At 45.5% G+C, this 11433-nt stretch overlaps 1 protein-coding gene across 1 annotated transcript in view; it reads right to left on the bottom strand.

The window, feature by feature from the left end:
• The window catches only part of nexmifb (neurite extension and migration factor b), a 42071-nt gene extending 34284 nt beyond the window's left edge, over window positions 1-7787 (bottom strand). Inside the window, exon 1 of the mRNA XM_042340830.1 lies at window positions 7729-7787. The gene's annotated coding sequence lies outside the window, so the exon portion shown is untranslated. The remainder of the gene's footprint in view (window positions 1-7728) is intronic.
• Window positions 7788-11433: the final 3646 nt, after the last annotated feature.

Raw genomic sequence — 11433 nt, forward strand, 5'->3', positions numbered from 1 at the left:
AGTGGGGCGAGCAAGGTGTGAGCAGATCAGAGAGAGAGAGAGAGAGAAGCCAAGAACTTCAAGGAAGGAGGGAGGAAGCCGACGTAGGTCAAAAAAAATATTGTAGTGGGAGAGAGAGGGAGAGAGAGAGAGAGAAAATTGAGATGCAAGCACACGACGTCTAAAGCAACGATACGATGATCCTTTGTTATCCGGTTTTAATCTGCTCGAGCGTAACGACAGACAGGTTTCCAGCACATAGACAAGTTTAAGATCTGAGAAGATTAAAAAGACACATTAATTGATATTCCGCAGGGAAAGGCGGGAAAGTTGTCCAAGTCTGTGGAGAACAGAGATCGCCCCCTCCCCCCCCCCCACCACCACCGCACTCGAGCTTGAAAGGAGACTGCTGCTCAGCTCTCTAAACTCCTTCCTTATGTATAAAAAATTAATTAACAGTAGCTTTGAGTTTTTAAATTAGTGAGGTTAAAAAAGATCACCTACCTATCAGCACACGGAGACACGTGACTGACTGTAGCCCAAATCACAAGGTAAATTTAAAAAAACTCAATACGGAATATCGCTAACGGTGACTTCTCGCTTAGTTCAACGAGGAGGGAGGGAGGGAGGGAGGGAGAAAAAAAAATGAACGTCTTCCCTTATAGGTGCATAGTTCAGAGGAACTTCCCGTTTGCTCAAACCGTCTCCTTTCCTCAGTTTCCTGACCGAAAATAACAAGGAAAAAAATATTGGGCATAAACAACAAAATTGGATTCATACAGCGCCTTCAATGTTGGAAAGACGTCCCAAGGGGCTGGACAGTTAAGGCTTGGCACCAGCAAAAAAGAAAAAGAGGGGGTGTGGGGGGAGGCAGAGGGTCATAGTAATTTGTTTTATTCCTGACATTCCTCTCCTCTTGCACCACAATCCGCCACCGCCAACACCTCACGCAAAGATTATTATTAATTATTAACACGACTGAAGGCAGACAAATCTTGTAGATCAAATCCTATTCTAGATACACACAAGAAAAACAAAAAAAAATCTGGACCTGCATTTGAGATTTGTAGGTTTGCTGTCTCTCTCTCTCTCTTTTTCTCCGTCTCTCCCTCCCTTTTCTCTTCCCCTTTTTATCTCTCTCTCCTCCCCACCCCGTTTCTCTCCCCCCTCCCCCCGTATTTGGAATTTCAGGAATACAGCTTACGTTGATCGAACCAGTGTAACATTTATACAGTATGCACTTGAACTGTGTAAAAAAGAAAACACAATTTTAAGCTTGGCCTTCGAATGCGAAGCTCAGGAGTCTGTCTTTCAACCAAGACAATGGCAAAATGTTGGCTGCAGGTCTGACAGTCACGGCGGGGACAAATGAAGTGCCTTGTACATTGAATGGTCCTGGTTTTAGTGTAGTTTTCCCACACTACACAGGCACCTATACACCATACTTGATTCAAAATCACCGGATTCTATATTCTGGATCACACGGAATTTATAAATGTTATATAACAGTCTCTGTATCAGACGGGTTTACGTGCTCTATGTTGCACTAACGTACAGATTCCACGCAATATGCTGCCTCCCACTGAGTGACATAACATTCCACACTGAATCTATGCAACATCCTATGTTACACTGGGTGATAGCTCGATAGGATATCCTATGTTAGACTGGGTTTATATGTAACTGTATAGCATCCCGTAAGTGGAGCCTTGTGGCGTATTGGTTAGAGCACTCGCCTCGCAAGCGAGAGGACCCGGGTTCGATTCTTGGGCAAGGCGAAACCTTAGGCGAGTTTCCTTACTCCACACACACACACACACGCCTCAGTTTACCAGCAGTAAATAGGAACCACGTGCTTGACAGTGGCAGAGCACGACACTGAGTTGGTGGAAGGGGAGGTGACCGTAGGCACGGTCCAAGAGGAAGGTCTTCAGGCCCGATCTGAAGATGGGGAAAGAAGGGGCAAGGACGAGGGATAGAGGAAGAGTGTACCAGATACCCAGCGAGGGTATCCAGGTTTCACAGAGATGGTGGGGAGACGGTCAGCTCTCTCCACAAGCGCTCGAGCTAATGTAGAAATAAATATTTTCCAACACTTGCTGGTGCATTTTACAAGGTGTTGATTTGCGACAACACATCTGGTGGATTTTTAAAAAAAAAAAATCATTTTGCAGCGCTAGTGAAACAGAAAAAAATTGTCAAATCATTTACAATTTCACCGACGGTAGGTAATGTATAATGGGAAAGAGAGCAGTTTATTGTCACTGTGAGGTAGGACAAATAATAATAAAATAATAAATAATAACCCGGGCATTTGATACAGCGCTTTATCACGTCTTCGAGACGTCTCAGAGCGCTTCGCAGAATATAATGTGAAGTGTAGTGACTGTGTATTTTGTGGGCGAAACGCGGCAGCCACTCGCGTACAGCAAATCTTTTTATTCACGTCTATATTTGACAACCAGCTTTCTCAAGCCAATTTTTTTTTCAAACGCTTGTCATTTTAGGCCCAGACGTGTGTGATGTTTGCAAAGGGTTCGTTTGCTTTGTAATCGCGTTGCAACGTTGTTCAAAACGTTATTCTTCACCTCAACTGCGAAGGGAATTAATTCAATTCAAGGCTACAAAGTGTCTCACTCTGGTTTCTTCCTAACAAAAATACAAAATTACGCCACTGTCAAGCGCTCTGGGACGCTATCCCGGGCGAGGGACAACGTATGAAAATGCAAGTTGTTGTTGAGATAAAGAAAAAAAAAAAAATCCTGACCCTTGTTCAGTGAAACGAGGAATCCCGATGCAAGTCAGAAACTGTCGGGCAAAAAAAAAGGTATAAGTTTCACATCACTTATCGCACACCTGTACGTTAAAAATCTACAACATTATGTACAATATCCCTCTTTATATGTGCAACAATCATCCCACTTGGCACTCCGCCAGGAACAGGAACAGCAGTGGACATTACACAATGGCTTTTTCAGTTAGTGAGTGAGTCCAAACAAAGACATTGGTCAAGTGTAACTTATAAGACAGAAGCAAGAGCAATTAACAAGAGAAGACCGTTTGGCCCTACGAAGACCACACACATTCATCTACTCGCTGCCCAAGGATATAATAAAGGGCAGCGTTTTGTGCGGTCCTACCAGTGATCGCAGGAACGAACCGTTATTGTGCGACCATCATAAAACCGCGGGGTGAGGCTATGTGCTTAGGACTGGCTCGTGCTCTCGAGGATTGGTTTTATGATTTCTCATCAGCATCAAGTCCCCCGAGGTAAAGTGATTGCTGCAACCGCGATGACAATTTACATTCGTGCAGCGCCTTTCACGTGGGGAGGACGTCTCAAAGACCTTTGTGGAGCTGAGTGGACTGATTGCAGTATCTGAAGAGTGATGTGGATTCCGCATTTTGCAGAGGAAACTGCAACTTGTATATGCACAACTATCCCATCGTGGACTTTCTCTCTCTCTCGCGTTCGCTCTCTCTCGTCTCCCCACCCACCCACCCACCCACCCTGGAAGTACCCCTCCGTCTCTGCTCAGCCCCAAGGGACATCAAGCAAATCTTAAGAACTTCTATCCTTTCTCCACCTTCGACCATTCTCCAACATACACTGGGTTCAACAAAACATGTCCGGAGGAGTTAACCAATCCCCTCCCTCACGATAGAGCGAGATCTCTAATCAATACTAGTCTACAGGACTTCACAGTGGAACACATTTCCAGACGGAGCCCAGATCAGTGCAAGAGACAGATCGTAACAGTAACATCTGCAGATGAAGCCCATGAGTTCACATTTTCTGTTTGGCTTTCGTTTCCACGTCAGGATTTTAAGCTGTGCCATCCATCAGCAGGATCGGGGGAGAAGAGTCAGTGTGGCAGACGAGAGAGGAGATGAATGTGCCCGCCCAGAACTATGGGGTGCCAATTTAATTCACACAGCGTTGGAAGCAAGAGGACCCATTGGTTGGGGAGTCGGATTGGGTGGCCTGGCCGTGGATCACTGACTGTACAGAGAGCTGTGAAGTCTTCAAGCAGAGAGTGCAAGGAAGCCAACACTGGGAAAGCCAACGAGTACGGGTGAGGATTTGGAAAACTTTGGCTCCGACAACCAACGTTGAAGAGAAACGACAAGGAATAAAACCCCACAAGAACAGTTAAACCATGAAGGATGCCGGATGGAATTTATGTTTAAAAATATTTCCTTGGAAAGTAATAATAACAATCCTTTCATTTGATATGATGCCTTATCACATCATTGAGACATCTCGAAGCATTTCACAGGGTATATTGTAACGTGTTACACTGTGTATTTTGTGGGAGAAACATGGCAGCCAATTCCGCACAGCGGTGTCCCACAAACCGTGGTGGTTTGAGTGAACAATTTTTTTCGAGGGGGAGGGATTATTACTGCCGCAAAGTGCATCACTTGGGGATCGAGCCCAGGTCCTCTGCGAGATGGCTACAGGGCTCAACAAAGTGCAGAACTCCTGCTAAGTGCTTGGCCATGAGTGGACTCCAGTACCTACCTGTCTGCTTGATCACAGAGAACAGCATGAGAGACTGAGCACACACTGAGCACATATGCGAGTCTTCTCGCTGCTGTGCCAAGAATAAACGGGGATGAGGCAAGACTACAAAGCAGAGCAAGGAAGGAAGCTCAAACTAACTCTTCCAGGTCACACTCACTCCACACAAAGGTGCGCTGACTCCTTTAATGATTTGGGCATGAAGATCTTTATTGCAGTGCATATTTCACACATGGAGTACCGTACTATCGATCATTAAACTTCACACCCATTCCAACAACGGCACAAAGAATAAATGCTACTCTGGATCTATCCATCCGATTCCGGTTCGATTCCCGGGTGGGGAGAAAGTTTTCGAGCAGTGAGTAGGAACCCGGTTGGCAGTGCATCAACTATAGATCCTGATTGGGATCAAACACCAGAAAAGATTATGTGTGGCACGGAAATCTGTGGAGACACTGGGAGCCCCAGATGAGGCTTAGTGGTGGCAGCAGTTCCTGATTATAAGTCATGACATATGTCCCATATACTACTGCACTGTTAAAAGTCTGCAATACACGGCAGGTCAACAAATCCTGCAGTTAAATTGATCATTTACCTGTGCGTAGGATATTGGTGTAACGCAAATTGTCTACAAATACAGTCAACACCACTAACAGTAATTACTGTGGTGCACTTTGAAACATTGAGATTGCGTTCAGACTTATTTTTTCAAAAATTCAGAACCAAAAGTCTCCATGAAAATATTGTACATCTCACCAGCAATCTTGCCTTGTATCAATGTGCAGCAGAAAGCATTCAATTCACACAGGGGAAAAGCAACACCAAATTGCTATTATTATTATTATCTTAAATTAAACGATTCAGCTGCAAAATCCAATACATGATTAACATCCTGAAACCTGTTCTGTATCTTCTAAAAGGTTCAAGAACATCTGGGCAGCTCAGGTTGAGGTTCAGCACTCAACTCATTTGTGGTTTTCAAAATGAGCGTCAGATTTATATCGTACATGTTACATATACCGTATATAATATCTTTGGTAGAATGGAATTTGAGTTGGCCTTTGAGGAGACTAGCCTGGCAAATGCAGCCGTGCAAGCTCCGCAGTAATCCAAGGCACTGTTGATGCTTAACCCAAGCTGTAGACAGGTTCTCCAACCTCGCAAGCCAAACTCCTACAAGTCGGGAGACGCTGGCTGGATAGTACAGTCACAATCTGGAGTCAGCAAGATGACTAGTTACCAGTCTACCTCATACCATTTGGGGAAAAAAAGTCAAGACACTGAGACAACTTGCGATCTTTCCAAAGGGGCAAGTCTGAGAAAAGGGTGGGATAGGTTAGGGGTGGAAAGCTTAATGAATATGGACTTGCAAATGGGATAAACTATTATGGGGTTTCCACACTTGTATTCAGACATGACCGGGAGGGGGGACGGGGGAGGTGAGGGGGATCCATAAGGGTGCACTGCAGCCTATTTTAGGTGCAAAGCGTAAAATATTGCTTTGTAATATACAAAAAATAGAAAGAGATGGACTGGGTTTACATAGCATGGCTCCCAAAGCAAACTAATAGACATCCATTCACCTTTTCGCTGCTCAGGGAGTCAGTTCTAAGAATAGTTTTTTTTAAAAAAAACAGAAAATCAGGAGAGAAAATCATTTTTTTTAAAAAAATATATATATATGTACAACAGTGCTGAGCTTCTAAGTGATGTAGTGAAACCACACCTCCCACCCACCCACCCACCCACCACCCACCCACCTCGGTTGCAATGTGAGACAGACATGCACTGAATCCACTATTTCTCTCTACCAGAGTACATGATGTGCTTTGTCTGAACGTTGCAGATGTGCAATGTGTTGTGTGCTTTCCTTGTCCGTTGATGACCGACTGCTCAACCACAAATATATTACACAAAAAAAACACTTCCATGTGTGAGTGTGTGTGTGTGTGAGTGTGTGTGCACCTTGTGTGCAGCTCAATCGTCACTCCAGGACTCTCTCCCCCACTCCCTCCCTCCCATCACACCAGAAATGAAACAAATCCACACAGAAACAGGCGTCGCGTTTGCTATATGTATATATATATATATGAAAATAAAAAAAAATCAATTACAACCATCGTCACCATTTTTCTCTCTCTCTCTCTTTGAAAAGGTTTTGGTACAGCAGCAAAATATATATATATATATATATATATATATATAACCCCCACCTCCAAATGCATTGAACATAACGATCGATAGACTCAAGACCTTTCTGCAGTCTATTGCTACATCACACGTTAAAACTCCCATTTACCGATATGGGTAAAGAAAATCTCATTCCCTCTCTTTTCTCTCTCTCTCTCTCTCACACACACACACACACACTCACACTCACACCAATTCAGATCTGTTGTAGGCCATTTATATTGCAAAATAAAGTCAATGGAACCCAACACTGCGGTTTGCAAATGAATAGATTACAAACGGGAATCATTGCACTGCAGATACACACATAACACACGACACACACACACACACACACATTGCACACACATTGCACACGCACTTGGACACGCAGCAAACACACACATTGCACACAAAACAGACTGCAGTTTTAACGTTGTGCCAACCTTCCATCCAGTCTGAAAATCACATCCCCATCACTGACAACACACACAGACATACATATCACTGGCATCCACTGACCTGGACCCCCACCCCCCCCCACACACACACACACACCCCCACACACACACACACCCCCCCACACACACACACCCCCCCCACACACACCCACACACACACACACCCCCCCCACACACACACACACCCCACCCACACACACCCACACACACATACACCCCCCACCCACACACCCACACATACACCCCCACCCACACCCACACACACAGGGCATTCCAAATAACATCATGACCATTAAGATACGTTTTGCTTCCAAACCAAGAGGGGGAAGAGGGAGGGGAGGGGTGTGTGTGTGTGTGTGTGTGAAAAAAGCAGAGAGAGAGAGAGAGAGAAAGGAGATGGAGAAGAGAGGAAGAGAGACGAGAGAGAGAGGAGCCACAGGCACTCAATGCGAGTGACCATCCAACAACAAACAGTATCAGAGGGGAAGGGAGAGGAAAGAAACCCTCGCAACATTGTTAAAATAAAATAGTCAATAACATAACATAACATAACAACTGCGGGTGTATCAAATAGCAAAGAGGTTCCCATACCTGTAGATCCCAATGCAGCATTTAACATCAGTCAGACTTGTGGATAGGGGGGGGGGGGAGAGGGAGGGAGGGGGATGGAGAGGGGATGGGGAGGGGGGGATGGAGAGAGAGAGAGAGGAGGGGGAAGGAGAGAGGAAGGGAAGAGGGAGTAGGAAGAGATGCCAGGAAGCTGGGGGGGAAAAGGCCTCTGGCAGTGTCCAAGCTCCAGAGCTTTTTTTTTCCTTCCACGCCTGTTCCCCCCCCCCCCCCCTTTAGTGCAGGTGTCGCCTCTCTCTCCCTCTCCCTCCCTCCCTCTCTCTTTTCTCTCTCTCTACAAATGCAAAGAGGTTTTCCCCCCCTCTCCTCCTTCCCCACAACAAAAAAAAAGGCTTTGCTTTTTCCCCCTTTCTCTTCGTTTGTTCCTATTTTTCTCTCTCTCCCTTCACCTCTCCTCTTCCCCTCCACACAACAGCACAATAATAAATCCCAAAGCAGTTTTTTTTCCCCCCTTCCACCCCTTCCCTCCCTCCCTCCTCTCTCTCTCTCTCTATATATAAATATATATATATATTAGATAGACATTTTTTTGGAAAAAAATACAAACACTTCAATTATTTTCCCTGTGATGACTGTAACCTCAGACTGCAAAAAAAAAGACATCTGTAATTCCTTTCTCTCTCTCTCTCTCTCTCTCTGGGTTGGTTATTTTTTTCCTCTTCTTTTTTTCCCCCCTCTTCTCTCTCTCTCTCTCTTTCTCTCTGCCCTATTGCAAAAGGTGGGGGAGGGGGAGGGGGGGGGGGTGTTGATGGAGAGAGGGAAAGGGAAAAAGGAGGATAAATGTGGTCGTTGTCTCTCTCTCTCTCTCTCTCGTTGCTATATGTGAGCTTCTGCCATTGTTCACAGCGTTGTTGCTGCTGAATCCCAGACTCTCTCTCTCTCTCTCTCACTCTGCACCTCCTGTCTGGCAATGCTCGTCCCCGCCCGACGTGCACCCACCTACGTGCGCGCCCCCGCCTCCTCCTCCTCCTCCCCATTTGCGCGCTCCCGACAGCCAAGGTGCACGGACACGCGCACCCAATCCCCAACCCAACCCAACTCAGCCCATGCACCTGCCTTCACTCACACAGGACAAGACCTTTTGCTGACTCAGCGGCACCCAGGGGTGGGGGGTGGGGTGCGGGGGGGTCTCTCTCTAGATTTCCCTAACACAGCAAAAGCAACAACAGTCTTATCCCCCCACCCCCACCTCCCCCCTTTCACTCACCTCCATTCCCTTCTCTTTTCCGATAGCCCTGCGGGATCTTTAACGTCCACCCAAACAGGCAGACGGGACCTCGGCTTAACGTCTCATCAGAAAGACAGCACGTCCGACAGTGCGACCCCCCCACCCACCCACCCCCCAACCCCTCCCCACTTCCGCGCGCACACACACACACACGCACACGCACGTACACGCGCACAGCGCTGCATTGGAGCATCATCTTAGACCGTGTGATTCCGAGTCACGGTAGGGAGGAGACGAGATGGGGGAAAGAGCAGCGCTATATCAATAGAGAGCGCCGGTGGGTGGTGGGGTGGGGGACTGGTACCAACACACAGAAAAAGGTCAAATGGCCTCTTTCACGACTGCAAACGGCTGCGCAGTTTTACAGAGCGTGATGCTTAATGGGAGATGCAGTCCTGGAACGAGAAAACAGAAGAGCAATTTATAACTTTTTATAAAATAAAAAACCTTTGGGATATACGATCTTAAGAGCTGAGCCAAGTCAATGCACGCCGGGCACCAAACCAAACCACTACCCCACTAAACAGCACCTGTCAGCCTGCGAGGCAGGATTTTCAGACTCAGCATGGTTCTGTTCTGCAAACAAAAAAAAAAAAAAACCCCACAGATCGACAGTTTGTCACTTTATGGCCAACCCAGACTTTTGAGCAAACATTTTTTCTTTTAATAGGAGAACTCAATCGGAAAAATAAATCACACATGGTAAGGTGACAATAAAAACGACAGCTGCTCTCCTCTGAATTAGGTGTACAAGCTGCTAGTAATATACCTGTAATTGCTCTTTCTCTCCCCTCCCTCCCTCCCTTGCGTTGTCGTATTAATCATGGTAAGAAAAATCCAAGGAGGCAAATAAGGCGTAACTCAACTTTGGTCCTTTTCAATGGCATTTCCTTTGGATGAGACGTTAAACTCATGTTAAAGATCCCACGGTACTGTTTGAAAAGGGGAGTTTCTCTCTCCTGGTTTCCCGGCCAACAATCTCCCAAATAAAATTGATCACTCACTCCATGGCTGTTTGTGGTACATTGCTGAGCGCAAATTGGCTGCGGCCTTCAGCCACAAAAAAACAGTCAAACCACTTTACAGTATATCCTGGGAGGCGGTTTCAGACATCTTGATGAAGTGATCAAGCCCTGTATCAAATGCAAAGATTATTATGATTCGGAACACCTTGCACCGTAAATACCATTGGTTCTTTCACTTAATTTGGACACCTCGAAGCACTTCACAAAGATGGAGAGAAAATCCAAGGAAGGAGGAGGAGCAATTTAACTGGGGAGACAAATTGTTATGCTTTAAGATGGTTGTGAAGGTTGGGAGAGAGGGCACAAGGCAATGGGGATTTGGGAGAGTTCGAGTGAGTGAGGGCACTCATCGTTCCATTGAGACGAAAAGAGTGAAGAACAGTAGGACCCAAGTACTGGCAGAACAGTATAAGGTTGTAGAAGTAGGCCAAGATCGCAGAGAGATTTGAACACAAATTGTAGTCTTATAGAAATAAAATTCCTTGGCACCAATCATCCCCGACTGATGCACTGGATTTTATTCAACTAGTCCTTACGTGATTTTGCCAGAACAGAAACACATGATTAACAAACATGCCCTGAGAGTATGGAGTGTGAGTTATTGCCCTGGAGCTACAGAAAGCTCGGATTTGTAAATCCAAAAGAAAATAGTCTTTTGTATCAAAAATGTTATACGCCAGGGTAGATTAAATAAAAGTAGGAAAAAATTGATATGGATTAAGAGACACAGAAGACTTGGTGGGGGGGGGGAATTCAAGTATCCCCCCCCCTTGCATCTCCTAACTAGACTGTAGCTCATAGTTATTAAATATTAAACATTTGAAATGCTTCAGCCTCATTTAAATATTCCACGTGCCTCCTGTACATGTTCAGTTTAAATGCTACCATATAGTTTTTACTACCTCTATAAAGATAAAAGCAGCCTTTCTGCAAAGTGCCTTGGGATTATAGCACTGGATGATCCACAATAGGGCAACATCAAATCCAGTTGTTAATCGACTGGCAGAACCCTTTCTGGGGGTAATAACCCCTTCAAAAAAAAAACGCTCAATCCACGACTGTTTGTGGGACACTGCTGTGTGCGATTGGCTGTCCCGTTTCACCCACAAAATATAGTCAATTCACGTTACAGTATACATCAGAATTTAATGAAGTAGTGTACAGTGCACGGGTTTACATGTGAGAATTCGATCGTTGGTCCTCTTGCAAATATCCTGACCGCAGCGCACATTAGTTCAGGTCAAATCGAACAAGCTATTAATTGTGGCTGCTTTGCAAGCAAGAAGCCACTTCGGGATGACTTTAGAAGAGCACGTGTTTCCAACTTGGTTTTAATAAAAAGTTTCTCCGAAAAAGTCCGTTGTCGAAGTATCATTTGGCGCGACTTACGCTTGATACGTCAGGTGCAACTCGTGG

This window comes from Callorhinchus milii, unplaced genomic scaffold (genome assembly GCF_018977255.1).
Source record: "Callorhinchus milii isolate IMCB2004 unplaced genomic scaffold, IMCB_Cmil_1.0 Scaffold15, whole genome shotgun sequence".
NCBI lineage: Eukaryota > Metazoa > Chordata > Chondrichthyes > Chimaeriformes > Callorhinchidae > Callorhinchus > Callorhinchus milii.